Here is an 11,074-nt window from a genome sequence, read left to right as displayed (position 1 = left end):
CCCTAACACTAAAGCCTAACCCAAACCTTAACCCTAACTCTCACTCGAACTCTAACACTAACCAGAAACCTAATCATAAACGTAACCCTAACCCTAAAAAAAACCTAACCATGACCAGAACAACAATGCCTAACCGGAACCCTCACCCAAACCCTAAGCCTAAACTACACCTCTAACCCCTAACACCTTACCATAACCATAATCCTAACCCTACAAAACCCTAACCCTAAACCTAACCGTCACCCCAACCACAATGCCTAACACAAACCGTAAACCTAACACTAACGGTAACACTAAACTTAACACTAATCTAAAATCTAACCCTAACCCAGAACTAAACATAACCCATAAACTTAAACCTAAACATAAACATAACCTTCACATTAACATGAAAACGTATCCAAACCTTAGTCATAACCCTAACCCTAATCCTATCTTAAACTTCACCCTATCCCTAACCTAAAACTAACCCTAACTTTAACCCTAACCCTACCCCAAAACCTAACCCTAACCTTAACCTTGGCCCACCAGTAACCCTGAACCTAACCCTTACAATATCTCTGACCATAAACCTCACCCTAAACCTAATCCTAATCCTAACCCTATCCTAACCCTAAGCTGACCTTAACCCTAATGTTAACCCTACCATAAAATTAAACCTAACCCTAAACCCTAAGTCTAACCCTAAATGTAACACATACCTAAAACCCTCACCTTAACTGTAAACATAACTCTAGCTCTTACACTAACCATAAACTTCACCCTAAATATAACTCTACCCTAAACCTAACCAAAACACTTACCTCTAACTCTAACTCTAACCCTTATCCTTAGCCTAAACCTAATCTTAACCCTAAACCTAACCCTAACCACTAGCCCTAACTCTAACCCTAACCCTAACCTTAAACTGAATCCTCACCATTAACCAAAATTCCACCCTAACCATAACCCTAAACCTACCCTAACTTTATTCAAACACTAACCTTAACCAAAACTAAAACAAACGCTAAACCTAACACTAACCCTACCCCTGACCCTAACCTGAACCCTAAACCCTAACCCTAACCCTAACCCTCACGCTTAACATAAACTTCACCTTAACCCTAACCCTAAAACTAAACATAACACTAAATCTCCCCCTAACCCTGACCCTAACCCTAATCTTAACCATAAACCTAATCCTAACCCTAAACTTAACCCTAACCCTGACCCTAACTCTAACCCTAATCCTAACCCAAAAACTTACCCTACACACTTAGCTTAAATGGAAACCTAGCACTAAACCTCACCCTAACATCTAAACCTAAACCCAACCCTTCACCTACCCCATCTCTAAACTTATACTAGTCCTACACCTAACCATGACTTAATCCTAACACTTAACCTAACCCTAACCCTAAACCTAACCTTAAACATAAACCTAATCCTAACCTTAACCCTAACGCTAACCCTAAGCTCAACCCTCACCGTTAAGTTCAACTGCACCCTATCCCTAAACCTAACCCTAAACCGAATCCTAATCCTAACCCTAAACCTAACCCTAAACCTGACCCTAACCTTAACCCAAACACCTAATCCTAAAAATAAACCTAACCCTAAACTATCCCCTAAGTCTAGCCCTAACCCTAAACCTAACCCTAACCCTAACTCTGACCCTAACCCTACCCGAAACACCCTAAAACATCACCGTAAGTGTAAACCTAAAACTAACCCTCACACGAACCCCTAACCCTAAACCTGTCTTTAATTTTAATCCTAAACATAACCTAAACCTAACCCTTACCCTAACCCTAAACTTAACCCTAACCTTAACTCTACACTAACTCTAACATTAACCCTAAACTTAACCCTACCCTAAGCATAAACCTAACCCTAACACCCTAAACCTAACCTCTAACACTAACTATAATCCTAACCCTTATCCTAACCCTCACCCTTAACCTAAACTTCACACTAATCCTACACCTAAACCTGACTCTAACCCTAAACATAACCCCTAACCCTAACCTGGATCCTAAACCTAACCTTAACACTAACCTGAACACATAATCAAACTCTAGCCCTAACTCTAAAAATAACCCTCACCCTATCCTAAACTTCATCCAAACCCTAACCCTAACCTAAACCCTAAACCTAAACCTAACCCAAACCCTAAATTTAAACCTAACTCTAACCAGAACTCTAGTCCACTTGTAACCCTAAACCTAAGCCTTACAATAGCCCTGAACCTAACCCTAAACCTAACGCTATCTATCCCTCACATTAACCCTAACCGTAACACGAACAGTAGCCCAAATCTAATGCTAACCCTAATATTAACCCTAAACTTAACCCTTCCCTAACCAAAAACCTAACCCTAACACCCTAAACCTAACCTCTAACACTAACTATAATCCTAACCCTAATCCAAATCCTTATCCTAATCCTCACCCTTAAACTAAACATCACTAACCCTAACCCTAAACCTAATCTAAACATAAACACTAACCCTAACCTGAACCCTAAAACTAACCTTAGCACTAACCTGAACACAAAACCAAAGTCTAGCCCTAGCCCTAAAAATAACCCTCGCCCTATTCTAAACTTCATCCAAACCCTAACGCTAACCTTAGTCCTAAACCTAAACCTAACCAAAAACCCTAACATTAAATCTAACTCTAACCGTAATGTTAGTCCAACTGTAACCCTAAACTTAACCCTTAAAATAGCTCTGAACCTAATCCGAAACCTAATCCTAACCCTAACCCGAACTCTAACATTGACCCTAAATAGAACACTGACTGTAACCCTAAACCTGAACCTAAACCTAAATCTTATCCTACACCTAACCCTAACCGTAAACCTAACCCTAACTCTATGTATAACCCTAATCGGAACACTTATCATAAAACCTCACCTTAACTGTAAAACTAACCGTAATGCTCACTCTAACCCATAACCGTATCCCCAACCCTAACCCTAATGCTATCCCTAACACTAACACTAACCTGAACCCCTAAGCCCTAACGATAACCCTAACCCAAAACCTAACCCGTAACATGAAAGCCTAACCCTAACCTTAAACGTAATTCTCAAACTAACTTAAACACTAACACTAATCATAAACCTAACCCAAACCATAAACAAACCTAATCGTGACCAGATCCACAATGCCTAACCGGAACGCTCACAAAAACCCTAAGCCTAAACTACACCTCTAAACCCTAACACCTTACCATAACCATAATCCTAACCCTACCCAAACCTAATCCTAAACCTAAACCTCACTCCAACCACAACGCCTAACACAAAACGTAACCCTAACCCTAACCGTAACACTAAACATAACCCTAACGTAAAATCTAACCCTAACCCTAAAACTAAACAGAACCCGTAAACTTAACCCTAACCCTAAACATAACATTAACACTAACCTGAAAACTAACCCAAACCTTAGCCATAACCGTAGCCCTCACCTTATTTTAACCTTAACCCTACCCCTAAACCTAACCCTAACCTTAACCTTGGCCCACCTGTAACCCTAAAACTAACCCTTAAAATAACTCTGATCCTAAACCTCACCCTAAACCTAATCCTAATCCTAACCCTGACCATAACCCTAACCAAACCTTAACCTTAACTTTAACCCTACCATAAACTCAAACCTAACCCTAACCCCTAACAATAACTCTAACCCTAACCCTAAACCGAACCCTCACCTTTAACCAAAATGTCACCCTAACCATAACCCATTTCATTTGACAGATTTTGACACGATTCGGCACCATTCGGTTCAAATCAGCTCAATTTGGCTCAGTTCAGCTCGATTAGGCTCGATTTGGTGGGATTTGGCTCGATTCGGTCCTATTCTGCCCTATTTTGCTCTAGTCAACTCTTTTCTACTCTATTCATCACTATGCGACTCCATTCGACTCCATTCGATTCCATTCCACTCCATTCTGGGCTATTCTATTCTACCTTACCCTACCCTGCCTGCCTGCTCTAGTACACTCTAATTGATTCTATTCGATGCAATTCAAAGCAATTTGTCTCGTTTCATCTCCATTTGGCTCTATTCGCCTCTACTCAACACTATTCTGCTTTATTCTACTCTACTCTGTTCTATCGTATTCTTTCCGTTCAGTTCTATTTTACTCTATTCTATTTTTCTACCCTACCCTACCCTATTCCATTGGATTCGACTCGACACATTTCGACACGATTCGAATCGATTCAGCTCAAATACAATTCGATTTGATTCGATGCAATTCGACACGATTTGACGGGATGCGACACAATTCTCCGTGATACAATGCGATTAGGCGCAGTTCAGCTCGATTTGTCTCGATTCGTCTCGTTTCGTCTTGATTCAGCTCCGTTCGGCTCCATTCGGCTCTAATCAGCTCTATTTGGCTCTTTTCGACTCTATTCAACTCCACTCTTCCCTATTCTACTCTCTGCTATGCTTTCTATCATGTTCTGTTCTGTTCTATGCCATTCTATTCTACCCTCCCCTCCCCTACTCTGTCCAACTCTAATCTATTCGATTCGACTCTTTTCAATTCTCTTCTCTTCCCTTTCCTTCTATTCTTCTACTGTCTATTCCACCCTATGCTACCCTACCCTTCCCTAATCTATTCTATTTGACTCTACAGTATCCTACTCAATTCTACCCTGACCTACCCCCTTCTGTTCCTTTCAGTTCTGTTCTATGCCGTTCTGGTCTACTCTATTCCTTTCTATTCGATCCTACCCTATCCTACTCTAATCTAATCTATTCTATTCCATGTGATTTAATGAGATCCCAGGAAATTTGCTACAATTCGACTCTATTCTCTTTTATTCTATTCATTTCTATTCAATTCTACCCTATCCTAACCTACGTACACTAATCTATCCTTTTCTATTCTGCTCTTTTCTGTTCTATACTAGTCTTCTATTCTCTCTATTCCAACCTACCCTACCCTAATCGTTTCTATTCTATTCTGTTCTGTTCTACTCTATTCTTTTCTGTTGTTTTCTACTCTATTCTATTCTGTACTACCCTATCCTACCGTCATCTATTCTATTCTATTCTGTTCTGTTGTATTGTATTGTATTCTATTCTACCCTTTCCTGAACAATTCTATTCTATCCTACCCTACCCTGCTCTAATAGACTCTATTCAATGCGATTCGATATGATTGGATGATATTTGATGCAACTCGAGGCAATTCAACACCAGTCAACTCTCTTCTCTTCTCTTCTATTCTTCTACTCTCTCTATTCCACCCTTCGCTCCCCTACCCTAACCTACCCCACATTACCCTACTCTTGTCTACTCATTTAGGATACTAGCCTAGGGTAATAGTCTAGACTACTAGTCTAGTTTACTCTAGTCTACTCTAGTCCACCGTAGTCTACCCTACCCAAACTTACCCTATCTTACTCCATTCGAATCTATTCCATTGGTTCTGATTCAAAGCCATTCAATCTGATTGGGCGGCATTTGATGGGAATCGACAGGATTCGACAGGTATCGAAGCAACTCAACACGACTAGACACGATTAGACGCAATCTGAAAGGATTCAATGTGATTCGACAAGATTCGATGGGACTCCATGCCATTCGACTTGATTCGACCCAATTCGACGGCACTCGACTTTGTTTGAAGGGATTCAATGCAACATGACACACATTGACACGATTCAACAAATTGAATGAGATGCGACGGGATGTGACAGGAATCGACCCGATCAGACTCCAGTCGAAGCCATTTGATGCGATTCAATGGAATTCAACGGGTTTGGAACCGACTTGAAGCGATTCAATGCCATTGATGCACTTTGACGGGATTCGAAGCATTTCGACGTGTTCTGATGGAACTCAATACGATTTGACACGAATCAACAGGAATCGACAGGGTTCAAGTGGGTTTGAAGAGATTCGTCGGGATTTCACGGAATTCAATGCGATTCAAAGGGATGTGACGGGATTCGACGTGATTTGATGGAATTCGAAGGGATTCGATACGATTTGTTGGAATTTGTTGGGATTCAATGGCATTCAACGAGATTCGTTCGAGCTGATTCGAGCCGGTTGGAATCGGATGGAAGCGGTTGGATTCGCTTGGAATAGGAGGGATCAGGTTGGGTCTGGTTGGATACAGATGGAACCGATTGCAACCGGTTGGAACTGGATGGAACGGGATGGATCCAGTTGGAACCGGATGGAACCAATTGGAACCTGTTCGATCTGGTTGGAACTGTTTGGAGACAGATGGATACGGTTGGAGCTGCATGGATCCGGTTGGAAGCGTATGGATCCGCAGGGAACCAGTTGGAACCAGATGGATCCAGTTGGAACTGGTTGGATCCAACTGGAACCAGTTGAAACCTGATGGATAAGGCTGGACCCCGTTGGAAGCAGATGGATCTGGATGAAACCGGTTGGAAGAGGAAAGTTCTGGAAAGAAGAGGTTGGAACCGGATGGATCCATTTGGAACCGGCTGGAACCGGTTGGATCCAGCTGGAAACACTTGAAACCTGATTGATCCGGCTGAATCCAGATGGACCCGGTTGGAAGCTGATTGATCCAGATGGAGCTGGTTGGAACCTGATCGATCCGGATACAACCGGTTGGAACCGCAGAGTTCCGGAAGCAACCGGTGGTATCGGATGGATCTTATTCGAACTGGCTGGAACCCGTTGGATTCTGCTAGAACCAGTTGAAACCTGATGGATCCGGCTGGGTCCACATGGAACCAGTTGGAACCGGACGGGTCCGGTTCCAATCTTTTGGATCTGGTTGGAACCAGATGGGAAAGATTGGAACCGGATGGATCCTGTTGGAACCGGTTGGGACTGGTTGGATCCAGGTGTATCTGTTTAGAACGGGTTGAATCCATTCGGATCTGACTGGATCCTTTTATGTCTGGCTGGATCCGGTTCTATTCGGCTGGATCTGCTTCTATCCACCTGGATTCGATTGGATCCGCTTGGATACAGTTAGGCCCGGTTGGATCTGGCTTGATCCGGTTGGGTCTAGTTAGATCTGGTTTGATGTGGGTATGCCCGGCTGGATCTGGTCATGCCCGGCTTGATCTGGTCATATCCAGCTTGGTCTGTCGGGGTCCCGTTTGATCCTTGCCTTGCCTTGCTCCATTCAGGTCCTTTCGGCTCCTTTCAGCTCGAATCGTGTGGATTCAGCATGAGTAGGCTCGATTGGGTTGGATTCGGCTCCATTCAGGTTGATTCAGCTCAGTTAGGCTCGATTCGACTCACGTTGGCTCGATTCGGCCTTATTCAGCCCTATTCCGCTCTATTTGGCTCTATTCGACTTTGTTCGTGTCTATTCCGCTCCATTTGAATCCATTCCAAACAATCCCACTCTACACTATCCTACTCTATTTCTTTCTGCCCTACCCTAACAAACTCCAATTGGTTCGATTCTATTTGACGCGATTTGTCTTATTTCCTATCCATTTGGATTGATTCGGCTCGATTCGGCTCTATCGGACTCTATTCTACTCTACACTACTCTGTTCTACTCTGCTCTATTCTCCTTACCCTATTCTGTTGTATTCTGTCCCGTTCTATTCTCTTCTCTTCTACCCTAACCTACCCTACTCTATTCAATTCCATTTGTCGCATTTCAACATTATTCGACGCGATTCGATGTGACTAGGCTCGAATTGGCTCCAACGGGGTCCATTCGGTTCAAATCGGTTTGATTTGGCTCAGTTCAGCTCCATTTGGCTGTATTGGCTCTAATCAGCTCTATTCGACTCGATTTCTGTATTCGATGCCATTCGACTCCATTCAAAAACATTCAGCTCCACTCCAGCATTCTACTCCATTCTAATCTCTTCTACTCTATTCTATTGTAATCTACTCTACCCTATCCTCCTCTGCTATAATCCATTCTAATAGATTTGATTCGATGCAACAAGATTCAACACGAATTGCAGGGATTCGACGCGATTCAAAGTGATTCGACACCATACGATGAGATTTGGCACAATTTGTCTCCATTTGGTTCTACTCGTCTCTATTCGACTCCACTCTACTCTTTCTGTTTTCTTCTGTCCTGTTCTATTCTATTCTGCTCTACCCTACCTTAACCTACCCTACTCTAATCTATTCCATTTCATTTGACAGATTTTGACGCGATTCGGCACCATTCGGTTCAAATCAGCTCAATTTGGCTCAGTTCGGCTCGATTAGGCTCGATTTGGTGGGATTTGGCTCGATTCGGCCCTATTCTGCCCTATTTGGCTCTAGTCAAGTCTTTTTTACTCTATTCATCATTATTCGACTCCATTCGATTCCATGCCACTCCATTCTGGGCTATTCTATTCTACCTGACCCTACCCTGCTCTAGTTCACTCTAATAGATTCTATTCGACGCAATTCAAAGCCATTTGTCTCGTTTCATCTCCATTTGGCTCTATTCGCCTCTATACAACTCTATTCTGCTTTACTCTATTCTACTCTACTCTATTCTATCGTATTCTTCCTGTTCAGTTCTATTTTACTCTATTCTATTTTTCTCCCCTCCCCTCCCCTCCCCTACTCTATTCCATTGGATTCGACTTGACACATTTCGACACGATTCGACGCGATTCAGCTCAAATACAATTCGATTTGATTCGATGCAATTCGACACGATTTGACGGGATGCGACAGGATTCTCCGTGATACAATACGATTAGGCACAATTCGGCTCGATTTGTCTCGATTCGTCTCGTTTCGTCTTGATTCAGCTCCGTTTGGCTCCATTCGGCTCTAATCAGCTCTATTTGGCTCTTTTCGACTCTATTCAACTCCACTCTTCCCTATTCTACTCTCTGCTATGCTTTCTATCGTGTTCTGTTCTGTTCTATGCCGTTCTATTCTACCCTCCCCTCCCCTACTCTGTCCAACTCTAATCTATTCGATTCGACTCTTTTCAATTCTCTTCTCTTCCCTTCTATTCTTCTACTCTCTATTCCACCCTATGCCACCCTACCCTACCCTAATCTATTCTATTTGACTCTACAGTACCCTACTCAATTCTACCCTGCCCTACCCTCTTCTGTTCCTTTCAGTTCTGTTCTATGCCGTTCTGGTCTATTCTATTCCTTTCTATTCTATCCTGCCCTTCCCTACTCTAATCTATTCTATTCCATGTGATTTAATGCGATTCCATGAAATTTGATACAATGCGACTCTATTCTCTTTTATTCTATTCATTTCTATTCTACCCTATCCTACCCCACCGTACACTAATCTATCCTTTTCTATTCTGCTCTGTTCTGTTCTATTCTAGTCTTCTATTCTCTCTATTCCAACCTACCCTACCCTAATCGATTCTATTCTATTCTGTTCTGTTCTACTCTATTCTATTCTGTTGTTTCCTACTCTATTCTATTCTGTACTACCCTATCCTACCGTCATCTATTCTATTCTATTCTGTTCTGTTGTATTGTATTGTATTGTATTCTACTCTTTCCTGTCCAATTCTATTCTATCCTACCCTACCCTGCTCTAATAGACTCTATTCAATGCGATTCGACATGATTTGATGATATTCGGTGCAACTCGAGGCAATTCAACTCTATTCTCTTCTCTTCTATTCTTCTACTGTCTCTATTCCACCCTTTGCTCCCCTACCCTACGCTACCCCACATTACCCTACTCTTGTCTACTCATCTAGGCTACTAGCCTAGGGTAATAGTCTAGACCTCTAGTCTAGTTTACTCTAGTCTACTCTAGTCCACCGTAGTCTACCCTACCCAAACTTACCCTACCTGACTCCATTCGAATCTATTCCATTGGTTCCGATTCAAAGCCATTCAATCTGATTGGGCGGCATTTGATGGGAATCGACAGGATTCGACAGGTATCGAAGCGATTCAACACGATTTGACACGATTAGAGGCAATCCGACAGGATTCAACGTGATTCGACAAGATTCGATGGGGTTCCATGCCATTCGACTTGATTCGACCCAATTCGACGGCACTCGACTTTGTTTGAAGGGATTCAATGCAACATGACACAGATTGACACGATTTAACAAATTGAATGAGATGCGACGGGATGTGACAGGAATTGACCCGATCAGATGCCAATCGAAGCCATTTGATGCGATTCAGTGGAATTCAACGGGTTTGGAACCGACTTGAAGCGATTCGATGCCATTGATGCAATTTGACAGGATTCAAAGCATTTCGACGTGTTCTGATGGAACTCAATATGATTTGACATGATTCGACAAGAATCGACAGGGTTCAACGGGGTTTGAAGAGATTCGTCGGGATTTGACGGAATTCAATGCAATTCAAAGGGGTGTGACGGGATTCGATGTGATTTGTTGGAATTTGTTGGGATTCAATGGCATTCAACGAGACTCGTTCGAGCTGATTCGAGCCGGTTGGAATCGGATGGAAGCGGTTGGATTCGCTTGGAATAGGAGGGTTCAGGTGGGATCTGGTTGGATCCAGATGGAACCGATAGCAACCAGTTGGAACTGGATGGAACGGGATGGATCCAGTTGGAACCGGATGGAACCAATTGGAACCTGTTCGATCTGGTTGGAACTGTTTGGAGACAGATGGATACGGTTGGAGCTGGATGGATCCGGTTGGAAGCGTATGGATCCGCATGGAACCGGTTGGAACCAGATGGATCCAGTTGGAACCGGTTGGATGCAGCTGGAACCAGTTGAAACCTGATGGATCAGGCTGGATCCGGTTGGAAGCGGATGGATCTGGATGAAACCGGTTGGAAGAGGAACGTTCCGGAAGGAACCGGTTGGAACCGGATGGATCCATTTGGAACCAGCTGGAACCGGTGGCATCCAGCTGGAACCACTTGAAACCTGAGTGATCCGGCAAAATCCGGATGCACCCGGTTGGAAGCTGATTGATCCGGATGGAGCCGGTTGGAACCTGATCGATCCGGATGCAACCGGTTGGAACCGCAGAGTTCCGGAAGGAACCGGTGGTATCGGATGGATCCAGGTCGAACCGGCTGGAACCCGTTGGATTCTGCGAGAACCACTTGAAACCTGATGGATCCGGCTGGGTCCACATGGAACCAGTTGGAACCGGACGAGTCCGGTTCCAATGT

This window comes from Elephas maximus, chromosome 15 (assembly GCF_024166365.1).
Source record: "Elephas maximus indicus isolate mEleMax1 chromosome 15, mEleMax1 primary haplotype, whole genome shotgun sequence".
NCBI classification, from domain to species: Eukaryota; Metazoa; Chordata; class Mammalia; order Proboscidea; family Elephantidae; genus Elephas; species Elephas maximus.
This window is presented reverse-complemented; position numbering follows the sequence as displayed.